The sequence below is a fragment of the Cupressus sempervirens genome, chromosome 1 (genome assembly GCF_028749045.1).
Source record: "Cupressus sempervirens isolate cs-2001-9-10 chromosome 1, ASM2874904v1, whole genome shotgun sequence".
NCBI lineage: Eukaryota > Viridiplantae > Streptophyta > Pinopsida > Cupressales > Cupressaceae > Cupressus > Cupressus sempervirens.
This window is the reverse complement of record NC_143118.1, coordinates 763,943,872-763,957,788: the sequence shown is the minus strand read 5'-3', so window position 1 is coordinate 763,957,788 and position 13,917 is coordinate 763,943,872.

Genomic DNA, 13,917 nt, shown 5'->3' with positions numbered 1-13,917 from the left:
AGGAGTCATAGCACACCTAGAGACACGTGTTGTCATGAAACATGCAAAAATGGGTCATAAATTATGCTATGACCCAAATCGACCCATATAAATGATTATAATATATCCTTAGGGATCCTAGAACCCCTAGAGACATATGTTATAATGAAATATGTGGAAAGGAATCATAGGTTATCATGTGACCCCTTTCAACTCATATAAATGATTAGAATATATCCCTAGGGGTCCTAGGACCCCTAGAGACATATGTTGAATGAAATGTGTTGAAAGGTGTCATAGGTTATCATATGACCACTTTCAACCCATATAATCAGTTATAATATGTCCCTACAAAAACTTGGGACTCTTAAATCTATGTTGTAACGAAATGTGTTGAAAGGGTTCTTTATCCTATGACCCCTTTCAATCCATATACACAATTATAATATGTCACTAGGGGTCCTTGCACCTCTAGAGACATAGGTTACAATGAAATGTGTTAAAAGGGGTCATAGGATAACCTATGACCCCTTTCGACCCATATAAATGATTATAATATGTCCCTAGGGCTTCTAGGACCCCTAGGGACATATGTTGTCATGATATGTGTTGAAGGGGGTCATAGGTTATCCTATGACCCCTTTCAACTCATATAAAAGATTATAATATGTTCCTAGCGTCTTGGGAACCCTAGACACATATGTTATCATGAAATCTGTTGAAAGTGGTCATAGGTTATTCTATGACCCCCTTTCACCCATATAAATAATTATAATATGTCCCTAGGGGTCATGGGATGCCTAGAGACATATGTTGTAATAAAATGTGTCAAAAGGGGTCATAGGATTTCCTATGATCCATTTCAATCCAAATAAATGATTATAATATGTTCCAAGGAGTCATAGAACCCCTAGGGACATATGTTGTAATGAAACATGTCAAAGGGGTCATAAGGTTATCCTATGACTCTTTTAGACCCATATAAATGATTATAATATGTCCCTACTAGTCCTAGGACCCATAGAAACATATGTTGTAATGAAATGTGTCAAAAGGGGTCATAAGTTATCCTATGACCCCTTTTGACACATATAAATAATTATAATATGTCCCTAGGGGTCGTAGGACCCCTAGAGACACATGTTGTATTGAAATGTGTTGGAAGGGGTCATAAGACATCCTATGGCCCATTTCGACCCATATAAATGATTATAATATGTCTCTAGGGGTCCAACGACCCTTAGAGACATGTTATAATGAAATGTGTCAAAAGGCATCATAGGTTATCCTATGACCCCTTTCAACCAATATAACCGATTACAATATATCTCCAGGGGTCCAAGGACCCCTAGAGACATATATTGTAATGAAATGTGTTGAAAAGGGTCATAAATTATCCTACGACCCCTTTCGACCCATATAAACAATTCTAATATGTTTGTAGGGGTCCTGGGACCCCTAGAGACATATATTGTCATGAGATATGTCGAACATTCAACCCATATAAATGATTATAACATGTTCCTAGGGTGTTAAGAACCCTAGAAACATATGTTGTCATGAAATGTGTCGAAAGGGGTCATGGGTTATCCTATGAACCCTTTTGACCCATATAAATGATTATAATATGTCCATAGGGGTCCTGGGATCACTAGAGACATATGCTATAATGAAATGTGTCGAAAGGGGTCATAGGTTTTCCTATGACCCCTTTTAACCCATATAAATGATTATAATATGACTAGGGGTCCTGAGGCCCCTGAAAATATATTTTGTAATGAAATGTGTCAAAAGGGGTCATATGTTATCCTATGATATAATATGTTCTTAGGAGTCCTGAACCCCTAGGTACATATGTTGTCATGAAACATGTTGAAAGAGGTCGTAAGGTTATCATGACTCCTTTCGACCCACATAAACAATTATAATATGTCCCTAGGGGTCCTAAGACCCCTAAAGACATATGTTTTAATGAAATGTGTCAAAAGGGGTCATAGGTTATACTATGGCCCCTTTCAAACCATAGAAATGATTATAATATGTCCCTAGGGGTCCTATGGACCTTAGAGACATGTTATAATATAAAATATGTCTAAAGGAGTCATAGATTATCCTATGACCCATCCAACTCATATAAAAAATTCTAATATGTCCCAAGGGGTCCTAGGACCCCTAGAGATATATGTTGTCATGAAATATGTTGAAAGGGGTCTTAGATTATCCTATGACCCCTTTTGACCCATATAAATGATCATAATATGTCTTTATGGGTCATAGGACCTCTAGAGACATGTTGTAATGAAATTTATTGAAAGGAGTCATAAGTTATCCTATGACCCCTTTTGACCCATATAAACAATTATAATATGTCCCTAGGGGTCCTAGGATCCTTAGAGACATATGTTGTAATAAAATGTGTCAAAATGGGTCATAGGACATCCTATGGCCCATTTCAACTCATATAAATTATTATAATATTTCCCTAGGGGTCTTAGGATCCTTAGAGACATATGTTGTAATGAAATGTGTCAAAAGGGTTCATAGGCTATCCTATGACCCCTTTCAATCCATATAAACTATTATAATATGTCCCTTGGGGTCCTTGGACCCCTAGGGACAAATGTTATAATTAATTGTGTTGAAAGGGGTGATAGGTTATCTTATGACCCCTTTCGACCCATATTAATGATTATAATATGCCCCTAAAGGTCCTAAGACCCCTAGAGACATATGTTGTCATGAGATGTGTCGAAGGGGGTCATAGGTTATCCTATGACACCTTTTGACCAATATAAAGAATTATAATATGTTCCTAGGGTCCTAGGACACCTAGAAACATATGTTGTCATTAAATGTGTCGAACCGGGACATAGGTTATTCTATGACCCCTTTTGACCCATATAAATGATTGTAATATGTCCCTAGGGGTCTTAGAACCCCTAGAGACATGTGTTGTATTAAAATGTGTCAAAAGGGGTCATAGGTTATCCTATGACACCTTTTGACCCATATATATAATATGTTTCTAGGAGTCCTAAGACCCCTAGGGATAGATGTTGTAATGAAAAATGTCGAAAGGGATCATAAGGTTATCCTATGACTCCTTTCGACCCATATAAACGATTATAATATGTCCTTAGGTGTCCTAGGACCACTAGAGACATATGTTGTAATGAAATGTGTTGAAAAGGGTCATAAATTATCCTATGACCCATTTCGACCCATATAAATAATTAGATTATGTCCTTAGGGGTCCTTGGACCTCTAGAGACATACATTGTAATGAAATGTGTTGAAAGGGGTCATAGGACATACTATGACCTATTTTAACCCATATAGGGTATGTGCAAGATCTTGTCCTTCAAATATGATATTGAATCTATAAATATTTTAGCTAATAGTATCCCTTTACCACCTTTAGTTGTCAAGTACAAATTATTGTTTTCATTGGTCCTTGCAAAACCAATCTTTACCAAATAGTTGTGTAGCTTTTCATACCATGATCTGGGGAATTTTTTCAATCCATATACTGATTTTTGTAGGTTATGTACCATGTTATTCTTTTTAGATTCAACAAATCCTTCAAGTTATTTAATATAAACCTCTTCTTCCAATATACCATTCAGAAATGTAGATTTGACATCCATTTGATATACTCTAAATCCTTTATAAGAAAAATATGCAAGTAGAGGTCTAACTCCTTCCAATCTTGCAAATAGGGAATATTTATCTCCATAGTCAATAGTTTCTTCTTGTGCATATCATTTTCATACCAATCTATCTTTATTCTTTGTGATTTATGCTTTCCCATTCAACTTTTTCCTAAATACCCACTTAGTTCTAATAACATTCTTGTGCTTTGCTCTAGATACCAGTGACCATGTTTTGTTCTTTTTTTTTTGTTCAATTTCTTCATTCATTTCTTGAATCCAATCTTCATTGTCCAAATCATATTTCACTGATTTAGGCTTGAACTCACAAAGTAAACATGTATCACTTTTTATTCTTTTCCTTTTCATAACTCTAGAGTCTTTATTTTTGATGACCTATTTAATTGCATGATGTCTTCTCACATATTTTTCTAGTATAGGATCTTTTCTTTCTTCTTCTTTAGGTTCATCTTGAAAGTTTATTTCAAGTTCATTTTGTATTGAGCTATTTCTACTTCTAGTTTTCTAGTATTGGCTTCCTTGCACTTGAGAGCCTCTTCTTGTAGCTCAACATCATTTTGTTGATGGTTCACACCTATAGTTTATTTCTTGGTAGCCTGCTACTGCAACTTGACATTGACAATTTGTTATTACTTGGTAGATTTCTTCTCTAGCTTAGGTAAGGTGTAGGGAACACCTTCATTGAAATATATGAATGTGCTATAATATTTAGGTTCCTTTTTACATTCTACTTCATTCTTTTCTGCATATTCATTAACTTCATTTGCACTTTCCACAACTTTTTTAGTGTTAGAATTCAAACACTTATAAGATTTTATTTTAGTGGAATATCCTTAGAATATGCCCTTCAACACATTTAATATCAAGTTTTCCATTTCTATTGTCCTTTAGTATATAACATTTTCTTCTAAAAAATTTAAAACATTTCACATTAGGTGCATACCCATACTATAACTCAAAAGGATGTAATTTTTGTACCTTTCTTGACTTGTACTCAATTCAAAGTATAGACTATTGTACTTATAGATTCTTGCCAATATTTTTGTGACAAATTCTTCTCCATTATCAGTGTTTTAGCACAATTCATGATTGAGCTATTCCTTCTTTCAACTATTCAATTCTATGGAGGGGTTCTAGGTGCTGACATCTATCTCTTGATTCCTCTATCATTGCATAATATGTTGAATTAATTAGAGATAAACACTCCTCTATTAGATATCAAGAACTTAATAATTTTACCTATTTCCTTTTCAACTATTTCCATATACCACTTAAGCAATTGAAAAGCATCAAATTTATCTTTTAGAAGCATAATAGTCATCATTCTAGAAGAGTCATCAACAAATAGAATGAAATATTTGTCACCATAGTAGCTTTGCACTCCAATAGGTTCACAAAGGTTAGTATATACCAATTCCAAAATATCATTAGATGAGTATGTCCTTTTCTTGAAACCAAACTTTTTCAATTTTCCCAATTGACATTGTTTACACATAGAATTATTAGGTTTCTCCAATCTTGGTAACCTCTTACTCCTTTCATAATACTAATTCTTACCAAATTATCAAAGTTCAAATGACACAACCTCTTATTAAATAACCATATATCATCATATTTTGCAAACAAGCGTGTCTCATCAGATATATCTAGATAGAACAAGTTACCTCTTTTGTATTCTCCACTTCCAATTAGTTCACTAGTGTAATAACCAAAAATTAGCACATTGCCATGTTAACCAATTTTGCTCTATTCAATCATTTCTATGTCCTATTTTACTAGGCAATTCTAATTCTGATAATTAGTACTTGACCAAAGTGTCAAATGCAAAAAATCCTAATCTCAATTAATCACACTCTTTATTTAATTTTTAAGTATTGACTCAAATTAGCTACATTAAACCTATTGATCAAATTTAATTTAACTATAAGTGTTCATATTTTAATTAAATTAAAACACTTCTTTAGCTAATGTACAAAGGAATTAAATGTATTTAACTTAATAATGTCCTCATTTAATTATTGAATTTAATTATTCAATTAATTAAAGTTTATGCATTTATGAGGTCATATCCTATTTTATTAAATCAAATAATCTCTCCAAATCTTCTCTTCAGTTTAGAAATGGAAATGTTGAGTGAACTATCCCTCAAAATGGAATTAATTTAGTTAACCTATTCTAACACTCAGGTGAAACTTAGTTAAGTCTCTCTCACACTCAAAATAGAATCAGTTAACTCTCCATCACACTCAGATTTGAAATAGTTAACTTCATCTCCACAAGGAATTTTCCATTTTGATTGAGTCTCATCTTCAATCTTGACCATTCATTCAAATTGATCTTGATCATTGATCAATCATGGGATTCTATTTAAGGAGACTTCAATTCCTCATTACAAAAGGTTGAATTGAATTTGCATTGAATTAATGCTGGAATAGTTACTCATTTTCATACATCCATACCTTAATTTCTTGCATTTTAATTACATTTCTTAGCTCAATATGCATACATATAGAATAATATGATTTTTTAATTTCTTAGCTTAACAATGCATTTCATTTAGGTTTAAATATTGCATTCTCATATAGCTTACAAAATCCTTCATACTAGAGGTCTAGTTGCCAGCTTCTCATTTTGAAAGCAAGGGAAAAATACTTCTAATTAGGAGGCAAGAGGTCAAACTGTTGGATTACTTAGATGAATAATCTCATATTTCTTCTAGGATGATAGCTTAGGTAATAACTATGTTGAAGTTTGTATGAGGATCAGAGGCCCAAATTTCATGCATACATTTCTGGTGCCCACCATGGGGCCAAAAAATCAAGTTTTTTAGCCTCATTTATTCTATTTTCTACATTTTTAATTACTCTATCGCTATTGTCTATATAATTTTCCATATTTTTGCATGTGAAATCTAATTTTTGCATAAAGAACTAAAGATTTTTCCCCTTTCATTGTAGTTCCTTGTGCAAAAAAGTGTATAAATGCACAGTTTCTTGCATAGGACACATCATTTTCTCATGTGGGTCTGTGTAGGATTTCACACAAAATTTTGCATCAGCACATGCAAATGCAATTTTCAGAATTTAGTTTTATCATTATGTTTTGATTAATAGTGTTCTTTGAAGCATTTTTATTTTTAATTCCTATTTTTCAAATAGCTTGATAGTGGTTTGCAAGATTCTTGTCGAAGACACCTTATCAAAATACTTGAAATATGTATTGATTATGTGATTGCAGGATGCTTGTCAAAGATATGAATGTCAAAGACTCATTTCAAACCCAATTAAATGTCATGTCTTCTTTTATTACTTTTCACACATAGTATAAATAGGGCATGTGAACTTCGTAGGGTACAAGACAAGGGAATATGGGAGTATGCTCTTTGCTACTTGGAAGTGATGCCCAAGAGTAAATTAGAAACTTAGAAGCCTTTGAAAGATGGTACCTGATGGAGGCAAACAAGTTAGTGTTTCTCCTATATGAGTCTTTTCTATAAAGGGATGATGATTTCCTTTTAGGAAGTAAAAATCTTGAGAAAGGATAAGTTGGGATCAATTAAGCTAACTCGGTTATTAATATGTCTTGCATGTTTGGGCAAGGTGATGAGTTAGAGGACTATGCTCTTCTCCTTTGAGGGAAAATAGAAACTTGGACCCTTAGATCTGAACCACTAGTCTAAGTCAACCCTTAGAGGGCTTGTTGGAGTGATCCAACCTCCGAGAATGACCCAAGTGAGCACACTCCTTTTGCCAAAGATTCCACCTCACTATAATAAAGAAGCTTTATAGAGTGAAAGACACCAAAGCCATATTAATTTTCTCTTCTTTATTCTGATATCACATATCAAGAAGAGGCTCTATAAACTACACTAATTGATGTTAACTCTAGTCTTGCTAGTCAAGTGTGTGCACTTATAGATGTTGGTATGGGCTGCTGGTCTCAACTTCACTTGTGAAGCCACCGAGGGTTAATATGAATGGAAGCCAAGTAAAAACCTCTTAGTTAGTTGCTACCCAATTCACCTCCAAAAGGGGGCATAATATTTGTGCAAGGAGGGGGAAGAATCTCTCTTGTAAATACTCACCATAGGCATCTACTTGGGCATTGAAAGGTGGTATACATGCTTGACCCCTACCATAGGGGTGTTCATTCAACATATATGTTATTGAGCCCTTAAAATACACCAAAAATATGGGTGCTCTCTAGTGGGGTGACATGGCTCTGTGAGGTGAACACATGTACATAAGTTGTGAGAAAAAGGTTTTGCCTTCCCTACCATTTTTGGTTTTAGGGATAGAGTGTATCATTTTTTAGTTTTAAACTTGTCCAAATCTATCAAACAAACTAAAGGCCAAGACTCCCCCATCCCTTTGAGTTGCTTTGTCCTCGGTTGGATTGTTTACGACTACTACTTACTTCCCATGCTTATTTGAAAACTACAATGCTCTCCAAAACTTGAAAATTGCCTTGCTATCTATCTAAAATATATAAACAACAATCTATCTAGAACTATCTAAAACTTTCAAAATCTCTTCAAATCTAGTCAAAACTATCAATCTGTCTAGATTCTCATGCCCAATTTTGCAAAATTTTGCACAATAAAATACCTTATAAGCACTTCCATGTGTGGCTCTCTCAAATTCCTTGCATGGCCCTCTGCTAATCTCTATACAAGATTTTGCAAAACTACATTTTTATTCCCAAATCTTGTCTCTTTGTTAATCTTGCACATGCTTACATGGCTCTATAAAGTCCTCGTGCAAGAAGACTATCCAAAATTTGTTGTTTTGAATCTTTGCCTAGTTCGTTGTGCTTCTTTACATGGTTCCCTAGGAATCTTTGTGTAGAATATTTTCCTCCAAAATTGTCAAATTGTCTGTCAGAGCTATCTTCACTCTAAGTCTACTCTGTATCTGCAACATTATACCAATTCTCTATCTACAAATAGTATCATAACAATGACTTCTTGTTTAGCTAACAACTTGTGATCTATACGCAAACTAGTCTCATCACTTATCTATCTTATTCTTATCCTTTTGTGTTTGTCATACTTTCTGTCATGATAGTCATAATTTTTGGCTATTCTAGCCATTACTTAGATGAAGCGTACCTAAGTATACAACACTCTTTTCTTGCTTTTTTTTTGAGAATATGTTCTAGTGTGGTCTTTGTCTAGGCTTTTTCATTTTATCCTTGTCTATGACTATGGTAACAAGAAGTGAAAATAAGTTTTATCCCCTTAGACTTAGATAAGGTAGAGCTAGGGGTCATAATCATGGTAGAGGTTGCTTCTCAATTTGTACATGGTCTATCTCTAGTTCATCTAGTGAGGAATCTTTATGATCTCCTTCACCTGTCAGAATACCTCATGTTTAGAGAATGTTTTCTATAAACTTACAACAAACTAGGAACCCCTTGTATCAAAAGGATCCTAAAACTAACAAAGGTCATACATCTCCAAACAACAGAACTAAATTTTTATAGAGGGGACCTTTCCAACCAAGATACATTGAAATTGATCACATTCTTGAAATGGCTAATTGAGGACCAGAACCTGGGGAACATAGTAGAGACCAAGATCAACATAGGAATGAAAGACATAAGGAACCTTTTACTAATGAGAATGAGGAAGAAGTAGAATTACTTCTTGAACATGTCAAAAAATGTTGTAAGGATAAAAACTTCCAAAAATTCATGGAAATCTTGCTTAATGAAGAGAAAGAGAAATACTTTCTCAAACTTGCTCAAGAGGGAGCCAAACTACCTCATCACTTTAATGTTGAAAATATCATTACACCTAAAGAGGAAACTAAAACATCTAAGTTGCAAAAACAACTAAAGATCATGCAAGAATAGTTAGCCCAAATGATGCATGATAAGGAAAAACCTACAAAACATACACTCTAGATGATCTTTGTCCATTTTCTTTTGACAAGAGTATAGACATGCCTCCTTTTCTAAGAGGGGTTAAGTTACCTAAGTACAATAAATACTTTGGAACTTTCAATCTCCAAGATCATGTGTACGAATTTGAGGCCTTTTCTATGAAATTTATGCATGATTAGACCTATCTAATGTGTCTATTCCCATGAAGTCTAGGTGGTTAGACTATGGAGTGGTTTTCATGCTTGCCCACTGGTATCAAAAAGTTTAATGAGATTTCCAATCTATTTGTCCAACAATACTCCCACAACATACACCACTCGGTTAACATTCAAGACTTGTGTAACCTTAAACAAAAAATTGGGGAACGTTTCCTCACATTCCTTCAGAGCTGGAGAGAACTTTACACCAAATACTCACAAAAGATTCCCAAAATGGAAAAACTTCCTAACTTTGGGTATAGAGTTCAACTTGAACATCCATGCACCTTTGAAGACATGGTCATACAAGCTATCCAAATAGAGGAATTCATGGTCAAAAAGGGTTAACTAACCCTTCAAAAGGACACTAAACAAGGATCCTCCTCTAATAAGGAAAAATTCAAGTATGTAAACAAAAACTAAGAGGTTGTACATGATAGATTTGTTGACAATATTACTCCTAAACCTACTAAGGTAGCCTTCAATCTTACAAACAATCTCAAAGCATCAAAGAATGTTGAGAAACCTCCTTTTGACAATAAGACATTTGGAAACAAATTGAAGAACTCATCTTGGGTCACATGCCCAAAAATATAATATATGCCTCTTGGTGAACCTTTGGATGTGGTCTACAAGACCTTGCTACAAAACAAGCTCATTTTTCCATTGAATAACTCTCATCCTTATGATCCACAACCACGACCACCATGGTGGAATGAAACCACAATTTGTAAATATCACCAGAACAAAGGTCACAAAACCAACAATTGCATCAACTTGTGTCACAAAGTCCAAGACCTAATCACTCCAACATTTGTTTGATGTGTGGCCTAACTTATCATAGTGATTGCAAGTAGGTCTTTGATTCCTTTGAGCAACTTGTTCGGAGGATTCCCCTTCTTCTTTGTATCCAATTCCTACTTTACCCTTTTGTCTATAGAGATTATGCTCATTTAGTTGATTTAATTGATTCATTTTTGCTTGGTATTTCATTATTCTTTCATTGATTTACTTTTCAATATTTAGGTCATTTTTCAATCTTTCACTAATTTTCTTTTCAGATCTTAGCTCATTTCTTATTCTTTTATTGATTTTTCTTTCCAAATTTAGATCATTTCGTAATCTTTCATTGATCTATCTTTGGCTCATGATTTCCTCATTTTCATTAGAAATTTGATCCATAAGATCTCGATGCTAAAGGGATTGGTTCTGGATTTCATTGTTTCTTCCATCCATTTCTTCTTTCATCTTGTTCCTTTGTTCCAAGATTTCACATAGCCTTATTGACTGAATTTCTTGTTCTCTTTTGAGCTTTCTTACTTCTTGTAGGGAACCATTCTTCTCTAAGAGTTCTTTGATTGCATCATTTTCTTTATTTGAATTGCTTGAAGGGAAAAAGTCTTCAAATATTTCTTCAATGTAAAGATGGTCATTCATTTGATTTGCAAGTTTCTTTCTTCTTTGTAGGGATTGGGAAAGTTTTTCCTTAGCCTTTTTGAGTTGTGCAATGGCCATTTCTAGATCCAACTTTTCATTTTCAATATCCTTATCAAGTTTGAATATCTCCATATCCTTGATCTTTTCTCAAGCTGTTAAACTTTCTCTTAAGAACCACCAAGCTCTAATACCAATTGTTGGAAATATTCAAGACTATGCTAGGTTATTGAGAGGGGAGGGGTGAGTCAGTAACCTCTAAAACTTTATCAATTTAACACTTTATAGAAATATTCCAATTATCATTTTATTGATCTAATTTCATGCATGAGAAACTAAAAACATAAAACATTCATAACACTTGAACATAATAATTTGGTGACTCAGAAACCTTCCAAATAGAAAATAAAACTGGGGTGGGGATGATACCCATAAAACTTCAATACTGTAGGATAAATTTGGCATGTTAAGGCTTATATTAATCACTTTTGACGATCTACCCTCTTAGAAGCAATTAGGACTACTAGGTCCACCTTGTTAAAGGATTTACAAACACACAATAAAGTATGCACTTAGTAAAGAGATTTTGAGAAAGACTATTAAGTCTACCTTGTTAAAGGATTTAGATTGATTCACCTATTAGAATGAAAAAGTAGATCTTTGACTTACAACTAAATTTTCAATAGAGATTCCTTGAAGTACTGATCACCTTTTGTGATGGATATGTCTCTGCTACTTCTTTTCTGATATGGGCTTCAATATATGCTTTATCTACTGCTTGATCACATTTGCATTCTTACACACATTGGATATGATAAATGCATTACATATATACCAATCCAATTTACATAATAAAAAAGTTGGCCATTATACAAGTTAACACTAATATTACAAAGTCAACCCATATGAAGACACTCGGGCTCTAAAGATTGACTTGGTGAAGTTCTAATACTCAGTGCCCATTCTCATTACTCAGCATCATCATGCACTCAGTAGAAATAGAAGCTTGGTCCATACTAATCACCTCAAAGTATTCTTGAACTTGGTCTGTACTAGTGACTCAGTAGATACTATGTAACTTGTCATAAATTGAATCACTCGATAAATGCTAAATTCACATATGGCTCGGTTAACACTAGCTTCACATCACATGAACTAATAGCTTGGTAGAAACTGCAAAGCTCGGTAATCACTGAAGTGCTCGGGATGAACTGCTAGACTTCACACTACCTGATTCTGCTCTATTTGAACTGTTGCACTTCACACTAACTAAATTCCCTTGGTAACCATTGGAATGCTTGGTGGCCACTAAATTACATGGAAAACACTGTAGATTGTTCAATGAGCTTGATAACCATACAAAATCTAAATAAGTGTGTATCACTAATAACAAACTTGATTGATATGTCAACATTTATTTGGTCCTTTTATGATAAAGGATTGATATATGCTTATTTTGTGTGATATGGGCTAGTTAAATAATAATAATATGATGTCTTTTATATGCATTGCTCCAATGATTAAAGCATGTTTGCAATTTTTCAAAAATACTTGGCACATGGACATCATTAATCTTGAAGAAATGGGAACTAATGAAGATGGGTTTATTTTCTTATTGCACATAAATATGGAGAATGCAATTTTTAGGGTTATGATTTAATAATAATTATACATTATATTATATTTATATTTAACTATTTTTATTTTAAGTATGAAATCTAATTTTATAATACTCAGTAAGAAATGAACTTATATTACATATTAAAGATTGGATATAATAATAATATAAATTAAATTAGGGGAAGGGTCTTTTTTGAAGATTTTTTTTGTCTTATTTGTATGTGGCTTAGGTGTTTGTGACTATTATTTTAGCTTCTATATAGTTATAAAAAACATAACAAGATTAATTGTACAAAAGATAAACAATTATCTTTTGAGTGAAGGCATCCAACACATAATCTTTATTGTTTGGCTTTGAATGTCATAGAATCTACATAGATGATTCACTATGCATGAATGCCCTAATAATCATATTCTTTTTGTACCAATATAGTTGCACAACTAGATTACTTATTATTTCTCTCCAACATTATTTTCTAATCGATACATCAATTGCAAAAAAATTTAAAATAATTTATTTCTTAATTAACTTTTCACATAAATCTATTCTCAATCTAAAATACAATTACTAGTTTTATCCTCATCCTCGATTTCTCTCATTTCCTAGAGGCACATTAATTTTTTTAGTTTCATCTAATAAAATTCAATTATGAACATATAGAAAACTCAATCTTCCCTCCTATTACAATAGAGCTCAAATATGTCTAATTGTTTCTTCTATAGTTAACAAATCTTATAGGTTCGTCATTCCAAAAAAAAACAAATAAATGAATAAATTTAAGAAATTATTACAAATTTGACATTGGTTAATTACTTTATAGATTGTTAATTTATATGATCCAAAAATATTTCAGTGGTTATATACAATCTAAATGTGAAAAAATGGTGAAAAAGAGTCAATATGACCATCAAATTTCATGCCTGTTGATTCCAACTCTCAAAAAGAAAACCGTTAAGAAAACATTAAATAAGAAGGAATGTGATGGACGGCTGATCCAAACCATAGATTTAATAGCTTAGTTATATATACAACTGATGACTTTTTTCACAGGCTATTAAAAGGCAAACTACGCTAAAATTGTTTAACAACCTGACTTCGATGCATTTATGAGTGTTGCTTGAAGCAAGTA